Source organism: Mauremys mutica, chromosome 6 (genome assembly GCF_020497125.1).
Source record: "Mauremys mutica isolate MM-2020 ecotype Southern chromosome 6, ASM2049712v1, whole genome shotgun sequence".
Classification (NCBI taxonomy): Eukaryota; Metazoa; Chordata; order Testudines; family Geoemydidae; genus Mauremys; species Mauremys mutica.
The window spans coordinates 97984038-98006847 of record NC_059077.1 but is presented as its reverse complement, the minus strand read 5'-3'; the positions used below and the strand labels follow the sequence as shown (position 1 = coordinate 98006847).

General features: G+C 41.2%; 1 long non-coding RNA gene across 1 annotated transcript in view; it reads left to right on the top strand.

Annotated features, from left to right (window-relative positions):
• LOC123373019 overlaps nt 1–15408 on the top strand; it is a 211247-nt gene extending 195839 nt beyond the window's left edge. The window contains exon 9 of the long non-coding RNA XR_006580523.1: nt 15294–15408. This is a non-coding gene — a long non-coding RNA (uncharacterized LOC123373019). The remainder of the gene's footprint in view (nt 1–15293) is intronic.
• The last annotated feature ends 7402 nt before the right edge of the window (nt 15409–22810 follow it).

Sequence of the window (22810 nt, the reverse complement as noted above, 5' to 3'; positions counted from 1 at the left end):
CCTCTGATCTAAGAGACAACAGCTGGAGCTTCTTGGTCATATTGAAAGTGTCCCAAATAATGATTAAAATTAGATTTAATGATATAGGATGACATCACATATTCCTCTGGTAACGCCTATGGAAAGAGGTCAGACTAGATGACCATAATGGCCTCTTCTGACCTTAAGTCTATGAATCTATGAAAGAGACAGAAAGCTCAGAAAACTCCCTGAGCATCACTATGGGAAGCTTGTGACTTAATGTTTCCCTCATAGGGGAAAGATTGCATAGGTCATATAGTGCATGGACTTAAATCCCGTAGATCAATGTGGATCTGAAGCAGGGGCGGCTCCAGACCCCAGCACACCGAGCGTGTGCTTGGGGCGGCATGCCGCGCGGGGCGCTCTGCCGGTCGCCGGGGGGGCAGCAGGTGGCTCCGGTGGACCTCCTGCAGGCATGCCTGCGGTGGGTCCGCTGGTCCCGCGTGGCTTCGGTGGAGCCGTGGGACCAGCGGACCCTCCGCAGGCACGCCTGCGGGAGGTCCATCGGAGCCGCGGGACCGGCGACCAGCAGAGCGCCTCCCACGGCATGCCGCCCTGCTTGGGGCGGTGAAATATCTAGAGCTGCCCCTGATCTGAAGGGAATGGGGAGCTCCATCAAGGGCAAAGGTACTGCCCCATTAAGCTGCCTGGACTCCCATTCCTCTCAGCAGGGCCGCCCAGAAGGGGGGAAAGTGGGGCAATTTGCCCCAGGCCCTGCAGGGGCCCCGCAAGGCCTGACCCGGCAGTGATCCGGGTCTTCAGCATTTCGGTAGCAAGGGGCCCTTCAGTGCTGCTGAAGACGCGAAGCGACTGAAGGGCCCCCCACAGCCGAAATGCCGCCAAAGACCCAGACTGCCGCCAGGTGAGTACAAGCGCCACAGCTCCCCCACTTTGCCCCAGGCCCCCTGAATCCTCTGGGCGGCCCTGTCTCTCAGGTGGCATGGCTCCATTGGTAGTTCTCATCATACTTGTGTATTGCCATCTTGCCAAGGATGGTGCAGGTGCAGAGAGAGTTTATTCTGCTAGCAGCATCTATAACACCGGCCTATAGCTGCCTGTAGAACCTGAAGAAAGCATGCATGGAAAGCAGCTGCTTCTCTTCCCTTAGCATGCTCTCTCTCCCCACAAGCAGCAGAGCCACAATCCTTTCTAAAAAGGAAAGGAAAAGCCTCCACAAGGGAGGCAGAGCAAATGCGGTAGTGCCACTGCTCTTTTCTGTGGTCCTCACCCCATCCCTTTTTACTACATGGAAGGAAATGGGTATAGAACCCATGTTAAATAAATAACAACTTGAATGCATTGCAAACATATTTATTGGGGGTTACATTTGAAGCGATAGAGCTAATGACTCTTAGAAGTTAAACCTAAACAAAATACTTTCCTAATAATAACTGCTCAGTTTGCATGTCTAATATCAATTGGTTATTAAACATATGTCAAAGTGTAATAACTGTTTAAGTGACTATAGTTATTTATTACATAATTATTAGGACTTAAGAAATCATTCCTAATAAACAGAGTGATTATTTGCATATACCTAAAGTTCAAAATCGACCTCCTAAATTGTGTGAACAAATTCCACATTTTGCATGCACATATCTGGTAAGCACGTGTATACATTTTTGGATTGTAAATGGACAACATCATCCTGAAACTAGGCAAGACTTAAAAATGAGTTAAAAGCAGTTTTTCAGATACTATATTTGCCCCTCCCGAGTCTCCCTGCCAATTCTTCTGAGTTTACAACTGAGTTTCCTATTTTTAAAAATAGCTTTCTCTGTCCTGTTGTCATGTGAAAGACACAAATAACTAGGGAAATAGACTGTAGTAAAACACTGACACTGATTATGCACAAAAGGCCAGCCTCATTGTACTCAGTTTTTGGAGAGGTCTCATTAATGCAGCAGAGAGGAAGTCAGGCTACTTGAGCTGTACTTGTAGATCTGCTAGTGGCTTACTACTTGGTTTCTCTTTCTGTAAAATGGTAGTAATAATACCCACTTGTGTAAAGCGTTCTGCGGCCTCCAGCTGAAAGTCACATTGTAAATGCCCATTAATAACACTATTATCACATATAGTTAAGACCCACTAAATTTTGCCATCTTTTATTTTACATGGTTTGAGTTTCTTAATCTGTTCAACTGAGTAAGTTCTGGATATAAAAATTCTACTCTAACTTCTTTCTTTCTGATATCCTGCCACTTAAGCTTCTTTCTTCTTTTCTGCTCTCTACTAGACTACCAAAGGTTATTTGTTCTATTGTTTGAATATCTGTCCAGTTCACTCCTTAATTGGTCCAATGCTTTTTCTCATTTTCCTCTTTACCTTCCAGTTTCCTTTTTGCAAACCCTAATTCCCCCCCAACACCTCCCTTTTGTTTCCATGAATGAATGTGAAGCACAGAACCAAGAAAAGACACTTAGAGCACAATAATGTTTTATTGTACAAGTATTATGGCACTGAACTCTCAATACTGTAGTTAAGCACCTCTTGGCATTTCAGTTACAAACTCCTCCTTAAGGGAGTTAAGTTACTTCTCTGTTTTAAAGCTCATTAGATAATTGAATCAGTTCAGCCATTTTATTTTAGTTTTTACATTTCATTTTTCAGCTACTTTTAAAATTAAAAGACAATTTAAATGTAAAATTTGGGGGCTGTGAGAACATATAGAAATAAATTCCACCATTGAATACACTCCTAATAAGACAGTGGAAGTTGTGTGAATTGAAGAATAGAATATAACCCTTAGGGTCTAATTTTCCAAATATTAGAAGCTCAGGGCCATGTGGAAAAGTGCATGCATAATTGCAACTTATTCTGAATGTGCATTTACTGTGATTGCAAATGCAAATCAAGTATGTGCACATGCAAATGGCCAGTTGAGTTTCAATACCGGGGTTTCACATGAAGTCACAGTAATTGTGCATGCAAATTAAGCATGTAATTGGGCATATATTTTTGCAAGTGCCTTGTGCCTCTGATACTTTGAAAATCAGATCCTTTGTGTTCATTGTTAATTGGTATATTTTGCTGTTTTCTTAAAAAATGACACTGCCAAAATTATCAGTGTCATACAGTGAGGTGTGTTTGCATTAGAAATATTATATAGTTAATGCTTCATCAACAATACTGTGCTCCCCAGTAACTTTGGTAGGATTGATTTCTTACAAGTGGGGGACACTTCGAAACACAATGTCCATAGGATAGAAAGGTGGTGGAAGCAGGGGCGGCTCTACAAATTTGGCTGCCCCAAGCAGTCATGCCCGGGAGGCGCCCCCGAGCCGCGGGAGCAGCGGACCTCCCGCGGGCATGACTGCGGAGGGTCCGCTGGTCGCACGGCTCGGCTGGACCTCCCGCAGCTGCGGGCGGTTTGCTGGTCCGGCGGCTCCGGTTGAGCTGCCGCAGTCATGCCTGCGGGAGGTCCACTGGAGCCGCCGGCCGAGCGTCCCCTCCGCAGTCATGCCTGCGGCAGGTCCGCTGCTCCCGGGGCTCCGGTGGACCTCCCGCAGGCATGACTGCGGCAGGTCCCCCGGCCCAGCCTGCCGCCCCCCCGGGAAAGGGCCGCCCCAGGCGGGTGCTTGCCCCGCTGGGCTCTGGAGCCGGCCCTGGGTGGAAGAGGTCTCTCTGGTTCAATCTCAACATTGTTATTTTGCTGATTCAGTATAGTATTGAAGACTGAAAAATTGCTACTTTCATGTCAGAATTTAAAAATAGGGCACTTTTCCTACTATATATGAAGAACTATTTCACTAGGTGACACAATGATCTTGAGTAACAGAAGAGCAAGGCTAGATATTTTATCCAAATGAGGTTTATTGCTAATGAAACAGAACAAACATCCTAACAGAACTATAATGCTACAAATTATTCTCTGATTCCTGTTCTCAAGTATGATTTAACAAAACAATCAAAAGAACAAGGAAGCAGGTAGTCTTTTCTTGCTGTTCTTTTGGTCCATAGTACATAGTCCTAATTTAGTCTGCTTTAGTTCTGAGAATGTGACTCAAATCAACCATGTGATCAAGAAATTTTGAACATTACTCAAACCTAAATTTATCAACATGAATCTTTGCAGTGAGCAGCAGGAAAAAGATAAGCAAGATTATGTCAAATTGATCATATGGAACATTTTTCTGAAACTAGGCTTGAAGAAAGGGCTGACAAGGAACAAGGTTTTAAAGTGCGGGTGGAAAAAGAACTCACGTTATTAAAATAAAAAGCTATTTTGGTAGCAGGATTAATAGAAACTTTCTATTCTAGCACACCAGTTTGAATCTAGCACAACAAATTAGGGACAAAACCTTACTACTATCAGGTGGCTGTTTGGGGCCTATATTAAGGTCTCAGTAGAGGTGGTTGGAAAATGGAATTTCTGTACCATGGAAATTCCAACATTTGGAAATTTTGTTTAATTTCAGAGCAAAACAAAAAAAGTCAAAATTTTGTAATTTCTCATAGAAAAGAAATTCTGAAAAATTTCAATTCAGAAACATGAAACATTTTGTCGTGATAATATTGAAACATTATAATAGAATATAAAATATTAAATCATATATTAGACAATGTGGATGAGGTAATATATTTTATTGGACCAACTTCTGTTGGTGAGAAAGCTTTTGAGCTCCCATTGAGCTTTTCTTCAGGTCTAGGAAAAGTACTCAGAGTGTCACAGCTAAATACAATGTGGAACAGATTCTTTAGTATAAATAGTTAACAAATATTTCAAGGGACCATTCAAGGTGAAGTGGCCTATTAACACTCTCCAGTCATAAGGGGGAATGGAAGGGAGGTGGTGGGGGAAAGGTAGCTGGAGGGAGGGTGGTTATTAATGGGGTTAGTTGTCCACTAACAGTTCCATCCGCCCACTCAAGTGGGGTACCGACAGTAATGGACCAAAACTGGTGCTTAGGAAATTAGACCTAATTGGTGGTCAAAACAATGAGGAGATGGACCATTCCACCCATTACCCTTTCTGGGGCCCTTAAAAAGATTTTGGGTGGGGTGGGAGGAACCGTCTTATGATCACCATGGCTGTAATGGAAGGATTGTTGTCGTCACACCAGACTTAGATATTCAAGTGGGGACGCTTGACTTTCATCGCTGCACCAATGAGGACCTCAACCTGATACGTGTGAGATCCTGTCTCTCTATTTTTTGCTCCCTGATGTGCTTCTTTCCATCCTCCACTATCTTCCTCCTGTTCTCGCTCTCTTTTGGCTTTTCACCTGATCTTAAAATCAACTGTACTGCATAGTGAGATAAGATGGCCCATCCAGACCTGCTCAGCCTGAGAAGTATAAATGAAGGACAAGGAGCTAACCAGGGTAGCGAATTGTGATCCAGAGCAATAGCTTTCATGGCCAGTCTGTGCATGACTCTCATGTCCAAAGCATCTGTCCATGACTGACGGGTTGCCCTGTATCTGGAGAACATCAATGAAAGCCCTGTTTCCTCCATCTTTACTATCCTATCTCTTCTCTGCTTTCTGTGTCCATCTGTTTTGTCTAAAGCCAGAAGGTGACTGTCATTCCTGACTTGGAATTGGACAACAGACCTTACCCCTTTCTTCCCCATCAAAAAAGACTCTTTGACTGAATAAGAGACTTTAACTAATATTCATTGTCTACAAAACTTTGATGGGTTTTGATTATTTATTTTGCATAATCACTCAATTTCCATTTCAGTGGTCTTTGCCTTGTTTTGATTCTTTTCCTTTTGTGTGTTTCAATCAGTAAATGTTGAATATCTTTGGCATGAATCTTTGGGCTCTTTTACTTTATCTAAATTAATACAACAGGTCTCAGTAGAGAGGCAACAGACTAAATGGCAATGGAGATTTATTATCCTCACAAGCCTAGAGATGATCCTTCCAAGTTAAAGAAGAACATAAGACTGGGTCAGAACAATGGTCCATTTAGCCTGATATCTTGTTCCCCAACAGTGGCTGGTGCCATATGCTACAGAATAGGGCAATTTATCAAATGATCCATCCCCTATTATCCAGTCCCAGCTTCTAGCAAGCAAAGGTTTAGGGACACCAGAGCATGGTTAATACCATTAATGGATCTATCCTCTTTGAATTTATCTAATTTTTTTTTAACTCGGTTATACTTTTGGCCTTCACAACATCCCCTGGTGATGAGTTGCACAGGTTGACTCAGTGTTGTGTGAAGAAGTACTTTCTTATGTTAGTTTTAAACCTGCTGCCTATTAGTTTAACTGGGTGACCCCTGGTTCTTGTGCTATGTGAAGAGGTAAATGCTTCCTTATTCACTTTCTTGGTTTTATAGACTTTTATCATATCACCCATTAATCCTCTATTTTCTAAACTGAACAGTCCCAGACTTTTTAATCTCTCCTAATATGGAAACTGTTCCATATTCCTAATAATTGTTGTTGCCCTTCTCTGTACTTTTCTAGTTCTAATATATCATTTTTGAGATAGGGCAATCAGAACTGCATGCAGTATTCAAGGTGTGGGCATACCCTGGCTTTATATAGTGGTGGTATGATTTTTTCTGTCATGTTCTCTATCCCATTCCCAGTGGTTCCTAACATTGCTACCTTTTTTGACTGCTGCTTCACATTTAGCAAATGTTTTCAGAGAACTATCCATAATGACTCTTTCTTGAGTAGTAACAGCTAATTTAGAACCTGACATTTTGAAGGTGTCCCTGCCAGCAGGTAGGGGATCTTGGCGGACAATTACTGCACTGGTGGGGTGCAAAATAAACTTTATTAAGAAAATGCAAAAACAGGGAAAATTCAATAGTGAGGAGTATGGGGTTTGTTAAGGTAGACAACACTGGTCTACAATTTTTGAGAAGTCGTCTGCTTCAGAGATAAAATGTGCTATTTATTATGTATTTTGATGTACTGAATTCAAATATGACAATTAAAACAACTGATTGGCTACTGTTTCTAAGTTATTTAAGTTTTTACATTTTATGTCTATGTATATTGTGTAGATAGTAGAGTTTTAATCATAAATTGTAAACCTAGGTCTTTTCATGTGTTTATGGTTGCTTTACATGATAATATTTCACCTGTCCTGTTTATGTAACACTTTAAAAATCAGCAAAAGGGTTATATAATACAATTTATTATGAAACAAAAGGCAAAAAACTACTATGTACATAGTTTAGTCCTATTCAGTGTCTACTCGGCGCTTCTTGGTTTGTCTCTTGTATTCATTAAATAGAGCATCTCTTGTCACTGTCCAGCAATAATCTGCAAGCATTGGTGGGCTCCATTTGCCCTGATAGCATTTCTCCATTGTTGCAATGTCCTGGTGAAATCGCTCGCCGTGCTCGTCGCTCACTGCTCCGCGGTTCGATGGAAAAAAATCTAGATGAGAGTACAAAAAATGTATCTTTAGTGACATGTTGCAACCAAGGCTTTTGTATGCCTTGAGGAGGTTTTCCACCAACAACCTGTAGTTGTCTGCCTTGTTGTTTCCGAGAAAATTTTTTGCCACTAACTGGAAGGCTTTCCATGCCGTTTTTTCCTTGCCACGCAGTGCATGGTCAAATGCATCATCTCGAAGAAGTTCACGAATCTGAGGACCAACAAAGACACCTTTCTTTATCTTAGCTTCACTTAACCTTTGAAATTTTCCACGGAGGTACTTGAAAGCTGCTTGTGTTTTGTCAATGGCCTTGACAAAGTTCTTCATCAGACCCAGCTTGATGTGTAAGGGTGGTAACAAAATCTTTCTTGATTCAACAAGTGGTGGATGCTGAACACTTTTCCTCCCAGGCGCCAATGACTGTCGGAGTGACCAATCTTTCTTGATATAGTGGGAATCTCTTGCACGACTATCCCATTCACAGAGAAAACAGCAGTACTTTGTGTATCCAGTCTGCAGACCAAGCAAGAGAGCAACAACCTTCAAATCGCCACAAAGCTGCCACTGATGTTGGTCATAGTTTATGCACCTCAAAAGTTGTTTCATGTTGTCATAGGTTTCCTTCATATGGACTGCATGACCAACTGGAATTGATGGCAAAACATTGCCATTATGCAGTAAAACAGCTTTAAGACTCGTCTTCGATGAATCAGTGAATAGTCTCCACTCATCTGGATCGTGAACGATGTTGAGGGCTGCCATCACACCATCGATGTTGTTGCAGGCTACAAGATCACCTTCCATGAAGAAGAATGGGACAAGATCCTTTTGACGGTCACGGAACATGGAAACCCTAACATCACCTGCCAGGAGATTCCACTGCTGTAGTCTGGAGCCCAACAGCTCTGCCTTACTCTTGGGTAGTTCCAAATCCCTGACAAGGTCATTCAGTTCACCTTGTGTTATGAGGTGTGGTTCAGAGGAGGAGGATTGGAGAAAATGTGGGTCCTGTGACATTGATGGTTCAGGACCAGAAGTTTCATCCTCTTCCTCTTCCTCGTCTGACTCAAGTGAGAATGATTCTGGTGCATCAGGAACCGGCAGTCCTTCTCTGTGGGGTACTGGGCGTATAGCTGATGGAATGTTTGGATAATGCACAGTCCACTTTTTCTTCTTTGACACACCTTTCCCAACTGGAGGCATCATGCAGAAGTAACAATTGCTGGTATGATCTGTTGGCTCTCTCCAAATCATTGGCACTGCAAAAGGCATAGATTTCCTTTTCCTGTTCAACCACTGGCGAAGATTTGTTGCACAAGTGTTGCAGCATATGTGTGGGGCCCACCTCTTGTCCTGATCTCCAATTTTGCAGCCAAAATAAAGGTGATAGGCTTTCTTAACCATAGTGGTTATACTGCGCTTTTGTGATGCAAAAGTCACTTCACCACAAACATAGCAGAAGTTATCTGCACTGTTCACACAAGTACGAGGCATCTCTGCTCACTTTGGCTAAACAGAAATGTGTCCCTTTGCAAAATCAAACACTGACAAATAAGAGAGCACGACACTGTATGATTTCTAGAGCTGATATAGGGCAATTTGTTCAGCAGAGTGATGTAAGCTTTGTTATGATTGCATCATCCATGACTTCTAGGAATAACATGATGCAATTCATATCATGTATGACGCAATACCAGCTTCAGATTGCATCATTCATTGTTTTGCCTAAAAAGCAAGTACTGTCCAAACCCAGTCATAGATTTATTCATAGATCCAGTCAAAGATGTATTTTAGTCATTTCTGGTTTAAATTGAGATCCCGTCCCTTTATAACTCACTTATCCTCCGCCATTCCCAAGTCAAGGGTTGTATATACTGACCCAATAGCATAACTTGAAAACTAGAGCCAATCAACAATTTTAAGCATCATTTTCATTCTCAGTGACCCAGAATTAGTAACGTTTGACTACATTTATTTCAGAAGCATTTTGGCTGTAGAGCAGTGCAATTGGGGAGGGGTTTCTTTTGGTGAACAGTAGAGGGGGTTTCAATAGTGGAGTACAATACAGTGGGGTACAATACAGTTGGTAACCAATTAACACTGAAGTATAAATGTAACAGGTAGCTAACAATTTCTATGTAAAGGGTGTGTTACAGCAGCATATAACCAACTAACAGTTATGGAAAAATACGTTAAATAACAAACAATTCTAGGTAAAAATGTGTCACAGTGGTGTAAATGTAGAATGTGAGGTGTATCAGAGAGGAAAAAGTAACCAATGGGGTTTTATGCTAGATTGGGATGGGGGAAGAGAAGCACGTGGTGGAGCAGAGAGCAAAGACAGAGGCGCTGCAGAGGGAGATTTAAACTCAGGGAGACACAAAGAACAAACAGACTGTAAGTGGCTGGGACAGCCTGGGTGGGGGGCTGACAGTGGGAAGACAGACTTAGTCACAATTATACAGAACACAGCAAAATCTTATCTATGATCTAACTTAACCAAGACTACACAAATTAGCAAGTAACAAAACACAATGCAACAATTCTCTAAGTCTAACTTACAGAGTACAATGCTAAACCTAACTTAACCACAGCTATACAAAATGAAATTACAATTTATTTACACTAAAGGCTAAACCTAACCTAATGAGTGCACCTTATGCTAAGGGTAGTTTTAGAGGGCAGAGTGGTGTGTGCCCAGTGGTGGCTGCAGCAGTGGGGCGGCTGCAAGCTAGAAGCAGATTACAGATACAGACCAAGGAGTTAACTTGGGTCTGTCTGTTGGGGAAAGAAAGCCAGCAGCTAGGACGGGGGGTTTGCAAGAGGGAGTTCTTACCAATCCCCAGGACAGCAGCAAAGGCAGAAGCAGGTACAATAGTTTCAGCATCAGAGGACTCAATTTGCTCACAATAATCAGGAGATCTCCAGGCAAAATTCGTTGTTCGTGGGAGGGGAGTTTAAAAACGGGGGTATGCTCAAAAATAAAACGAGAGCGGAGAAAGGACCCCCCAGAACTCCTGGCTGATCAGACCAGGCAGCAATGCAGGAATCTTTTTCTGAGGTCTGATTAGAAAATGTCTGGTTATAAAGGCAAACTTAGGCAGTTTCCCGCCAGTAACTTTGATTGGTTCTCCTTCTTACAGGGGAGGAGGGAAGGTAGGGAAAAAACTGCAGGTACACATAGGCATGTCTGGGCATGTTTCTGAGCCACAGGCATTACTCATATGCTCAGCTATGTGGCCACTTCAGGTCTTGCATTTCTGGGCAGAGCACCTCTACACCGAGCCCAGGTCTAAACAAAGGAGCCAAAAGCCCAACACCCCCCCCCCCCCGAGCAGAGCAATGGCTCTGGTTAGTCTGCAAAGGCCATTCCAATGAGCAGGGCCAGGCTATGACTTTTGTTAGCCCATGGCCGGGAGGGGCGGTCACACAGAGAGGAAAACAAAAAAGGAAAGCAGCAGGGAGACAGCTGTAACAGACAGAAGGTATAGTTGGGATTGTTTTCCAGTGTGCTTTACTTTGCACTTATCAACATTGTATTTCATCTGTCATTTTGTTGCTATGTCACTCAGTTTAGTGAAATCCGTTTGTGCCACTTCATTGTCAGTTCGGACATAACTATCTTGAGTAATTTTGTATTGTCTGCAAACTTTGCCATCTCACTGTTCACCCCCATTTTCCATAACATTTATGAATATGCTGAATAGCACTGGTTCCAGTACAGATTCTTAGATACCCCGCTATTTACCTCTGTCCACTATGAAAACTGACCATTTATTCCTACCCTTTGTTTCCTATCTATTAACTAGTTACTGATCCATGAGAGGACCTTCCCTCTTATCCCATGACTGCTTACTTTGTTTAAAAGTCCTTGGTGAGGGACCTTGTCAAAGACCTTTTGAAAGTCCAAGTATGCTCTATCAATTGGATTACCTTTTTCCCAGCATATCATGTTCATCTCAATTGGTGCTGAAGCACACTGGAATTACCCTTATTTTGCACATATGGAATAGAAATCATCAGGGCCGGCTCCAGGCACCAGCGGAGGAAGCACATGCCTGGGGCAGCACATGCTAAGGGGCAGCATTCTGTCCATTCTTGGAGCGGCACAGTCCGGGTGGCTGGTTGTTTTTGTTGTTGTTTTGTTTCGGCAGTTTGGGCTTTTTGCCGCTCCAAGCAAAAAAAAAAAATAGTAGAGCTGGCCCTGGAAATCATGATCTGGCCCATTATGTTCATGAAGAGGAATTCATTATTTTTGGTGCTGTGCTAGAGAGAGGTGACAAACTAACTTAGCACTCAATAAGGAAAAAGGAAAACCCTAAAGAGCTGTGAATAGTGAGACAAGGATATGATGGGGGAGAGAGAAACTGGACTGTGGATCATTAAATTAGAATATTAGGTTTCCTCACAGTGATTACTTAGTGGGAAACTCTGGGGACAGGGACCATGATAACATCACTCCATGGTGATATCACAGAGTTAACACATCAAGGTAGTCCATTATATGGCTGAGTTTTCTGTCTTCATTGGCTAACAATTTGCACTTGAAGTGTTAATATGTACCATTCTGGTGAAAGTTGTTTACTTTGATAACTCAGAAAATATTACAGTCTAAATATATTCATTCATTATACCAGTCAAAATATTAGTTAATGGTGCACAGGAGATTATTTTGTATTATTACTTTTAAAGAGGTTTAATCCTTTAATAGGCTGCCTTTGTGCTCTTCTTTATGTTTTGGTTGGGTGCTGAGAAAATATATTCTGTAAAGGGATTTAGTCCTTCAACAAGCATTTTATCCCAGGTACATGAGGCAGTGAAGTGGATCCCACTGCACTTTCAATACCACTAGAGGAGGCCTCTTAACTATTGTAAAGAATTCCTCTCTGAATTCTGTTGGAGGCTCATTATTAGTATCTGCTTTCAGAGGAATCATAAGATGAAAAGGCCAGGAGCATGCTAAAGCAGCAATTGAGCGCACAGATATGCCATGACCTGTTTTAGGAACACCTGGTCTTCCACTATGTATTTGAGTTATTAAGTATGAGAAGTGTAGCACCAGGAAATACCAATAAATGGCTGCAGCTTTTCTGTCTGGGGTGATCATGTGTAGCTGTTAGAAACTGGATTAATGAATGATAGGTACTGTAGGGACCTGACATTATGGTGCAAGAAAAAAGCCTACTGAAGACTTATCTTATGTTGGGGAGGGAAAGTGAAGGGAAGCCATGTCCACAGGCAGCTTCCAGTGCATCAACCATTTCTTGGAGTGGTTCAGCTTATATCAGCAATAGTCATATCTATTTACTGAATAACATGGTCTTGCTTGGACAACATCTATATTTGTACTATTCATAATTTGAATGGACTTCAATCCCCAAAGCAGTACCATACTTGTAAAGATAATGAGCTTCTGTTTGCACAGAAGATGACTAATTAAACAACACCACTGCTGAGAGTTCCATGACAAGATAACTTACTGACAAGAGTTGTGTCCCTAGGTGAAAATTCATACTCTTTTCTAAACCTTTGGGTTGCTATGGGGTTTTTGGGGGTTTTTTTTGGATGGGGAAGAGCTGGAGAGAAATTGCCTCTTCTTCTTTCTTATCCTTACCTCAAATAGCTATACCTAAGGCAGATTTCAAACTTGCCTACCTGTCCTATCCATTTTTACTGTAATCTCCTTCTTAATAATAATTCTGTCCTGTTTGATCCACTTTGCTCATCTTCCTTAAGCCCTGTATACCAACCTTCAGAATTACTACTTGCCCACTCAGGTCAAGTAATTTTTTTTTAATAAAATAGAAATATTTTCATTATAATTATCATTGTGGTACATGAAGGTGGGAGAGCAAGTAGCTTGGTTCATAAGCATTCAGGATAACTTTGCAAGGCCCTTGCCAGCTTCACCTCAAAGCTGATCTTCTATCTCCTACTCCTCCGGACATAACCACACTTCAACGACCTAAAACGGACATAAACATTTCAAAATTTTTAGGCTAGATTTTGGCCCCCACTTTCAATCCAAAATGCTGCTGCTATAAAGGGGCTGCAACAAGAATTCCTTTGTGACAAGCGTAGCCATACACTGCCTCCTTCATAAACACAGACTTTACCTTCCGTGCTGCACCTTCTGACGGCCATAGCTGTTGATGCTAGCGCTGATATGAAATTTTGTTTTCCATGGAAAATGTTGGTATCTTTTTCATTGAAGAATCAAAAACTGAACATTTTAGGATGAAAACTTTTGGCTGAAAACTGAAAAATTTGCTTTGGAAATAGTGCTGGAATGTCTCATGGGACCTGTCATTCTAGAGTCCCATATTCCATTCTGCTCTAAGAGCTGGACTCCCTGATTGGACTATATTTCCCATGATACAATGTGGTATCCCCTCTTTCTGAGCCACTGTGGTGCATCATGGGAGCTGTAGTCCAGTGGGGGGATACAGCCCATCGAGGAGAATTGAGGGCATGTGGCACCTGAACTACAACTCCCAGAAGGCATGATGACAACATTTCTGAATCAAAATTTTTCAGTTGTAGGTTGATTTTTTGATCACTTATTTCTTTGATGAAAAGTTGCACTTTTCTGCAGAAAACAGACACTTTTTGTGAAAAATTTGGTCTAGTGAAAAACCCAATTTTCCATCAAAAAAACAATTTTTTTTTCAATTGAAAAATTTCAGCCAGATTTGGTTGATACTTGTGTATAGGGTTAGTAGCAATCCTTTGCTCCAATTTCTCCTTATGTTTGTCAGTGCTGAGCAGCTTGGGGAAGAAGTATTTTGGAAAAAAAATGATTGCTTATCTACTGAAAGTGCTGATTTGCTGTGTTCTTACTAAAGCTGTTTAGGAATTTTCTGTCCAATTATTTTTTATGGAAAATGCAGTTTCTGCAAAATGGAAATCTTTCAGAGGAAAATCCATTTCCATTTTGCCAAAAAAATTCCATCTGGAAAATCTAAATGAAATATTTAATTTTGGAACAGGGTGATCTGAACTGAACATTTACTAGAGATGTTGTCTGGCTGGAGAAGGCTGGTCTGAAGAGGCAAATGGAGGCATGGGGAACTCAAACTAGAACTCCCAAGAGGCACTGCATCAGCTCTGGGGGACATAAATCAATGTCGTTCCAATTCAAGATGAAAACAAATTTTGAAATATCAGAATTTTCTGTGTGATAGAAATTCTGATTTTTTACTAGTCTCTAGTTCTTACAGGAGAACATATGGGAAGGTTTTCAGACCAGGAAGGGTTGATAGCAAGAAAAGTACAAGTGAGCAAGACATCAGTGGAGAGACATGGTTACTGTTAAAAGATCCACAATATCTGGCTTGTAAAGGTAGCAAAAATGCTGGTAATCAAATCATCTGGTGATGCCCATGTGCGAGATGATTCTCTGGAGGAAAAGAAACATAATGGGGGGAAAAAATCCTGAGCACAAACCAATTAAACAGAGTTTATAAAACACATTTACAGGGACAGACTTTTGAACAATGGCAGATGAGCATTGCTTGTAAGCACTGGTTGTGTACCGATATCCTGTACCTTATTTTATCTCTGGTCTGACATGTACATAGCTATTTTTCAGCTAATCTGACTCCTCCCCCTCACCATTACACCTGTTGATAGCAAACCATTTTAAACATGCAGTTAATTACCCCTTCAAATACGATATGTAAGAGGTACAGGCAGCCCCATGGAATCCATGAACTATCAATCATAATATGAATAGAATTAGTCTCCCAGGATAAATGGCATGGCAGGATGTGGCTGGTATTTTATTAAAAGCCCTATTCCTCCCAGTAAGAAAGGGTCTATTAACATCAAACATATAGAACCACGTGAATTAAATTAGGTCACTCTTCATGTTACAGTTTCAGATTTCATAAAGTGCAGCTTGTGGTTATGTCATGTGTTTCAGATCTCAAGGGCTGGCTGATGACTTCCCAAACTCTTCAATATTGTACTACCAGTGATATTTACCATAGTTCAACTACAGCACTTTCAAAGCTGGTGTTAATAATATGCATGCCAGTTTTGTAAGTCTCTCCATATTTTCTTTCCCAATAAACAAATATTTGTGGTGTGCTTGCGGGTGATTTAATTGTCTGAGTGCTTTGCTGTGAGCAGCGTTCCATGAAGAAAAAAGCAACAATGTACCCTGAGTTAAATATGGGCAGTAATAGTGGTTCATTGAAAGCAATCTTTTTAAAAGGAATGTTACCAAAGAGACCAACTTAGGAACAAGAGTGACCAATTGTTATAGTGCAAAATACAAAGAAAATGATCAGTTGCAAATCCTCCTTTCCCACCCCCCTTTCTCTTGTTCTGCCTCTAATCAGTTTCCTCTTGCTTTCTGCCCTAAGGCAATGGGTTTAGGGTGGGGGGGGGCAGAAACTCTCTTTTAATCATAATACAGATGTGTTGGCACTACTTATTATGCAGTCCTTCTGATCACAAATCAGAGCTCTAGCAAATGAATTGCTAACCATAATAAGAAACTTTTGTTGTTTATCTTGGTATGTTACTGTTCCCAGGATTAGATTCTACTGAAAACAAAGACATCAGCAAGTCCATGCTGTCTGTCTTGTTTCACTTAATTCATTTTGTTTGCAGACATAACAAGCATGTTATTTATTTAGTTGTAAGTACGTACCAAAGTAAGGATGCATTCACTTTAATCCTTTAATTTAACAAGATCACATACTTCAGGAAACCAAAGGCACTATACCAAGATTAGAATAGAGAGTTTTTTCCTCTTAAATCAAATATTCAGGATATCTATTTTAATCTGTGATATATCCATTTGATATTTGGGCTCTCTGTCAGTGTGGCCTAAATTAGTATGTTTATTAAATTCTTTGTAAGTGCCATTTTATTCACTGACTGTGTATGTTTTAAAAGCTGCTTTTAAGATAAAACTGTAATAAAATAAGAAATTTGGTATACCACCTAGACTACTATAGCTGACTGAGATCTGATTCCTGACAGCGCTGCATATTGCAAAGAAGCTTCATTTCCCTTTAGGTGTGTAGACTCTTTATACAGGTCTGTTTTTGTCATAGTACAAATAGAATGACTTAGTCAACATAGTTTCAATGTGCCCTTCAAAATTTAAGATTTTATTTGTTTTCTCACTGCATCATTAAAGAGTCAATTAGCATTTGAATTAATGGACTAGATTGAGTAAGAAGAGTCTTTTTCAGCAGAGTTGCAAGCTTGGGAATAAAGGATCGTTTACTTAGCTGAATGCCAACAGATACACAGACCTTGAGGTGTACATTTCAGTTAAGTATTAAAATAATGATGTATTTATTTTTTTAGGACAGTATGCTCACCTGTCACTTAAATGCAGCAACTTCCAGAAGTGAAAACACAATAGTTATTTTGCACTAGCAACACAATATATTAATACAAATAATAAACGTTGTAAATTTAGGCAGCTGTGAAAATTAACATGGAATAAATTTAGGTAGGCTGACTGCAGTTACCTTTGATGGTGTTTGGCCAGGACTTTTTAATTTTGTGAAAAATCTCACAAGATCTTTATTGACCACATGTGTTAGAGAGACACTTTTACATCTCATGTGAAAAATGAAAAAAACAAGGATTTGCACAGGCTGCTTTACAAACTGACTTTGTAATTAAATAATATGTGACATGTACTGAGAGTTAGTACATTAGAATTGGCAATAAATGGAACATTTAAAGCAAAATGACAAGTAAATGAGACTACTGTATACTAATATTTTATGTAGTGTCTTTTCTCCCTTCCCTCTGTCCCACCCAGAAAAGGATTTAATGAACCAGTTTAATGTGAAAATAGAATTAAAACTTTAAAAATACACTACACATATTTTCAGTTATGGAACAATATAACTACACAAGTGATAATATATATGTATTAGTATCAATAGTTATATTGTACCTCCACTAGACATTGCATTAGCATCAGCTGTCGGACTTCAATACTGAAGTGGCAAGAGGAAAAACTCATTAATAGAATCATGATCAAAAGGACAGAACCAACTCCCAAGCAGTATACAATAGAAAATGTATAAACATGAAAGAAATTAGGTAACTATTCACTATCATAGAAGAAGCCATGGAGAAATGAACTGTCAAGAATGGTGAAGTACACAATGAAAAGAAACTACTACATAGATGTCAATGTGTGAGAGAGATGATTATTAATTATGCAAGAAGAGGATAACAGAGTATACCCCAGAATTTAATATAATCAAGATATGATATATGCTATATATGCTGCAAGAGGTTGCTAAAGGTATATAAACCTTATGGGAAAGTCCTGTAGAATTTAATAGAAAATATTATCCTTTCTAAATCATTCTATGGGAGTCTATGTATACATCTAGAAACCAAGAATGTAGGCCATAATTATAGGATAGAAGACTCTATCCTGGGAAGCAGTGACTCTGGAAAAAAAATGTGGGGTATATGGTGGACAATGTTGTGGACAAAAGGACTAATATGATTGTTGAATGCATAAACAGGAGTCTTGAGTAGGAGTAGAAAGGTTATTTTAATCTCTGTACTTGGCATTGGTGTGATCACTACTGGAATACTGTGTCCAGTTTTGGTGTCCACAGTTCAAGAAGTAGGTTGATAAATTGAAGGGGGTTCAGAGAAGAGTCACGGGAATGGTTAAAAGATTAGAAACCATACCTTTTGGTGATAGACTCAAGGAGCTCAATCTATTTAGCTTAATGAAGAAAAGATCAAGGGATCACTTGTTTACAGTCTTTAAGTGCCTGCATGTGGAATAAATATCTGATAATGAGCTCTTCAGTCTAGCAGAGACAGGTTTAACACAATCTAATGGCTGGGAGGTGAAGATAGACAAATCGAGACTCGAAATAAGGTGTAAATTTTTAACATTGAGAGTAATAAATTGGAACAGTTTACTTAGGGTCATGGCGGATTCTCCGTCATTAAATTTTTAAATTAAGATTGGATGTATTTCTAAACTATGATTAGGAATTACTTTGAGTAAGTTCTATGGTCTGTTACATAGGAGGTCAGACTAGATGACCACAGTGGTCCCTTCTGGCCTAGGATCTTGGAATCTGTGAATTAGTGGAGAAGATATTCTCTTTTAAATTTTGTAGGGTGTTTCAAAAACATAGGGGAAAGTTATCACTCTCTAGTTCCACATATTCTGTAGTTTTGTAGAGAACTTTCTGAACCCTACTGGTTTCATCTCCATTAAATTCTAGAGGCCTTTAAGAAGGAAGAATGAAAATAAATTATGGGACACAGGACATCATTTTCCTTAGAATTATGATCCTGCAGTAATTGCAGAAGTGACACATCTGAAGGGAATAATGGATCTCTAATACATTTACAGAAAGAACAGAGATTTGACTGGAATCCTGAATGAGGGACAGTGAAAACATCTGACAAAATTAGTCAGAGGGAAAAAATGCATGTGGAAAATGTTTGCCATCTCTGATACCAAGAAAAATGACTCTGGTAGGAATTCTGCAAGGTGGGGGGTAAAAGAGAAGGTCTAAGCTTGAAAATAAGACTTCAGCAATACCAGCATATATGAGAGAGAAGGGTTATAGAAGAAATACAAGGTAATTTTATAGCAACTGTGAAATAAAATAATTTCATCATAATAATACTGTAACTACCAGGAAGTTCTATTAGAAATAATAACTGCAAGACAGTTTGCATTATTGTGCCATCACTTTCTCCAAGAAATAGTTTTTAGCAAATGTTAATTAGGAACTGGATATGGGGAAAACAAATGGGGCCAATTCCAACTGCAACTGAAGTCACTGTAAAGCAACCCGTTGGCTTCAATGAGTATTGGATGGGTCCCTGTGGCGGGTTTTGTACCTTGTCAACCCCTTGGATTCAAGGGGGTGCGAGGTTAACCCTGCCTCCCTGCATCTAGTTGGTTTTACTACCTCTCCGGTAGTCAGGACTGTATGGCCCAATGGCCAGAGTCCCTCTAAATCTGCTTCCCCAGTAGGATAGCACGGCTTAGCGGCCAGAGTCCATATAGTGTGCTCCTAAAGCAGCATGGCCTAATGGCCAGAGTCTCTCTAAATTCTTTTGCCTTCAGAGGATAGCATGGCCCTGTGTCCGGAGTCCATTTATCTCCTTGGGGTGAGAGAGGGGTCAGTGGACTATGTCGTCACAAAGGGGGAGGTTATAGACCCCTGGTAGGGGAGCCCAGGGCCCACCAACCTTCACTGGGCTCGGACCCAGGGCCCTGTCAGTGATGGCGTGATCCGCCACGGGTCAGTGGGGATTCCTACTGCAACACGCTGCCCTCAGAGTGGTGATAGATACCACTCCCTTCCCTGGGTCACTTCCGACCAGTTCTCCAAACTTAGCAGTTCCTGTGGCATCAGGGTCTTCAGGTTCCTCAGCACCCGGCACTCCCTGGGGTTCCAACAGCTGCCAGTCTCTGGGCCCGCTTCCTGGCTCCTCAGTTCCCTCCTGTAAGGGTCGCAACTGCTCCTGGGCTGGAGCTTCCACTTGGCATCCTCCTTCCCCAGCCACGCCTGGGTAGAAACTAAAAGGTAAATCAGCTGCAAGAGGAACAGTCAGCAGAAAAGTAGAATACCCCTATATACACATACGTATTCTTCTGCTTTAGCTATAGCAGTATATTTAAAGCTCGAGCCTGCATACAAACCCTTCAGTTTGGATGCAGTTATATTGGTGTAAAGGTGCTTTATGCCAGCGTAGTTGTTCCAATATGAGAAGAGGAATATACCTTATTACTTTTTCTAACTGCATCCACCCTTTTTATAACTGCATCCACCAATAATGGTATCACTATTTTGGTTTAAAAAAAATCACACCCCTTAACCGACACAGTTATATTGGTACAAATCTATGTCTACACCAGGCTTTAGAATGAAAGGCTGGAACTAGATGTAGCTTGACCATATTTAGGGTGATTTTTTTAAAGGGTGAAAATTAATGTGCTGAAGCTAAAAAGGAAAATCTACAACCGAGAAAAAAGAGCATAAATCTTACCACCTACACCACTCTGCTGATGGAAGGAACAATGACAGGAATTATGACATAAGAAATTAAAATAAATAATTCTGAAAACAACTAAGCAACAGACATACTGGAGAAGATCATAAAAAAAAAAAAAAAAGACAGCGGGGAAGTCTGATAGTGGATGTCATATATGGAGAATGGTTGACTGAGATTGACCATAAAAGATTTTGTATATTTTAATGTGGATCTGTCTCTTGTCTACCTGTACATAGCTGTATATTCTGTGATTATTTGTTATCTCATTTAAGTGAAAGGGTTATGCAAGAATCAGGCAGAATATTTTGCCTTCATTTCAATAGAAACTTTTGGAAGCAACTGATTTACATTTTGCCATTTTCAAGGCTCTGGCTTCAAAGACTGAGAATGTTACTTGCAGCTGAAAAGGTTGGATTTGGGGGGTTTATTTTTTTCTGTATTTCATGTGGAAAAGGAGAAAGTCAGATTTAAAATCAACACATTCCTCTTTCGCCAATGTAAATTTATTAAGAATTTAGAAAGTGAGAGAGGGAAAAACCCTAGGGAAAACAAGTAGGAAGTAATTATTACCCCCCTATGAAAATTTGCTATTTTAGAAAATACAGTGGCTTTTGAAAAAGATAAAGAGGATGTGTTAAGGAGTGGACTAGGACCTGAAGCTCTCTGCTGGAGGCCTGGTGGCCCTGCCATACGCCACCCCAGAAAAGGGCAGTGGAGAAAGTCCTCCAAGCTGCCTAGAGAGGTGGCATGGGATGCAGCCAGCCTATCAGGGTCCAGTAGGCTCATATAAAAGGAGCCACAGTGAATTTGGTCTGCTGGCAGGGCCTGGGGGGGGGAGCAAGAGGTGCTCCTGGCTGGCTACAGGGGCTGAAGGGACTGGACAGATCAGTTGTTGGCAGGGACCAGGGAAGTCTGAAAATAGCCCCCGGGCTGGCTGCTGGGACTAAGCAGGTACTGCCAGGGACCATGGTAGCAAGAAAGGAGCTTCTGGCTGCAATACTTAGAGTCCCTGGGTTGGGACATGAAGCAATGGGTGGGACCGGGTCTTCTCCATCAGTCATTGGAGGGAAGCAGGGCTGGCCTTACCATGAGGCAAACTGAGGCGCCTGCCTCAGGTGCCAGAGTGTGGGGAGGTGCCACTAGGACCCAGAGTGTAGAAAACTGTGTCTGCTGCTGGTGCATATGTTTTCTCTCTGCTCTAGATGCACAGAGATGGTGGAGTGCTGTGCTGGAGGAAGGAGGGTACAAGAGACATAGCAGGCCAGGCAGGAGAAAAGGTGAGAGGGAATAATAGAAAGCAGCAGACGCTGCAGGGAGAGAGTGGAGGAGGAGCCTCTTATGTACCTCTCTAGCACCCCCAGGAGCCTGGACTAATTAACACCAGCTTCTCAGGGAGATTCCTGTTTCCTGGCGCTTCCTTGAACCCAGATGAGGAGAACAGGCAGTCGACTGAAGTAGTAGGAGCTAGTTAGGCCCTTAAAACACTGATATCTTCCCTCACTCAGGCCCTGGTACCAGCCTGCTTATTTGTCCCCTTCAACTGAGTGTTGAGAGCCACTATAGCTGGCACAGAACAGCAGTCATGAGTGAAAGAAGAAAACACCCCTCTGGGGAAGCATTCAGAAAAAGAAAGAAAGCAAAGGAAGCTTTTCTATCTAAGCAGGAAGGAGCTCTCCTGAGATACATAGACACAAATGTTCATGGTGAGCCTTCCAGCCCCAGTGAGGATGTGAGTGGTCAGGAGGTGCCTGATCTTCCAGTCAGAGTGCAGGTGACCTGGCAGCTACTGCAGCATCCATATCTCCATCTCAAATGCACATTCCTGAAGAAAAGTGTAGATCAGAGAAGAGTGTGGTGGAGGCGCAAGAAACAGCTGCTGTTCCTTAAGTCTAGATGATCCTGGACTGTGGACCCACTTGAGCAGTAGCCTGAGGGATTTCCTTGTACTGCATGGGCCACAGCAAGTGAAAAACTTCATGTTCCCCAAAGACAATGAAAATTAGAAGTTTCCATCCAACACATTACTGGCATGAAATCCCCAATGATGACAAAGTGGAGAGGCCATGGCTTATGTTCTCAAAAACCCAGAATGTTGCATACTGTTTTTGTGGCAAACTCTTCCAGTCTAATGTTCCAGACACATTAGGTTCTACAGGAATAAAGGACTGGAAAAATCTGGCTAGAAATCTGGCATGCCATGAAAAGGCAGCAAATCACCAGAGAGTATTCCATAGGTGGAAAGAGCTTGAGATGAGACTAAGGTTAAAGGCCACCATAGATGATCAGCATCAAGAGAAGATTGCATCAGAATCTCTTTACTGGCAAAATGTTCTGAAAAGGCTCATTGCCATTGTGAGAATGCTTGCTACCCAAAATTATTTATATAGCACTGCCTGGCACTTCAGATCAGCT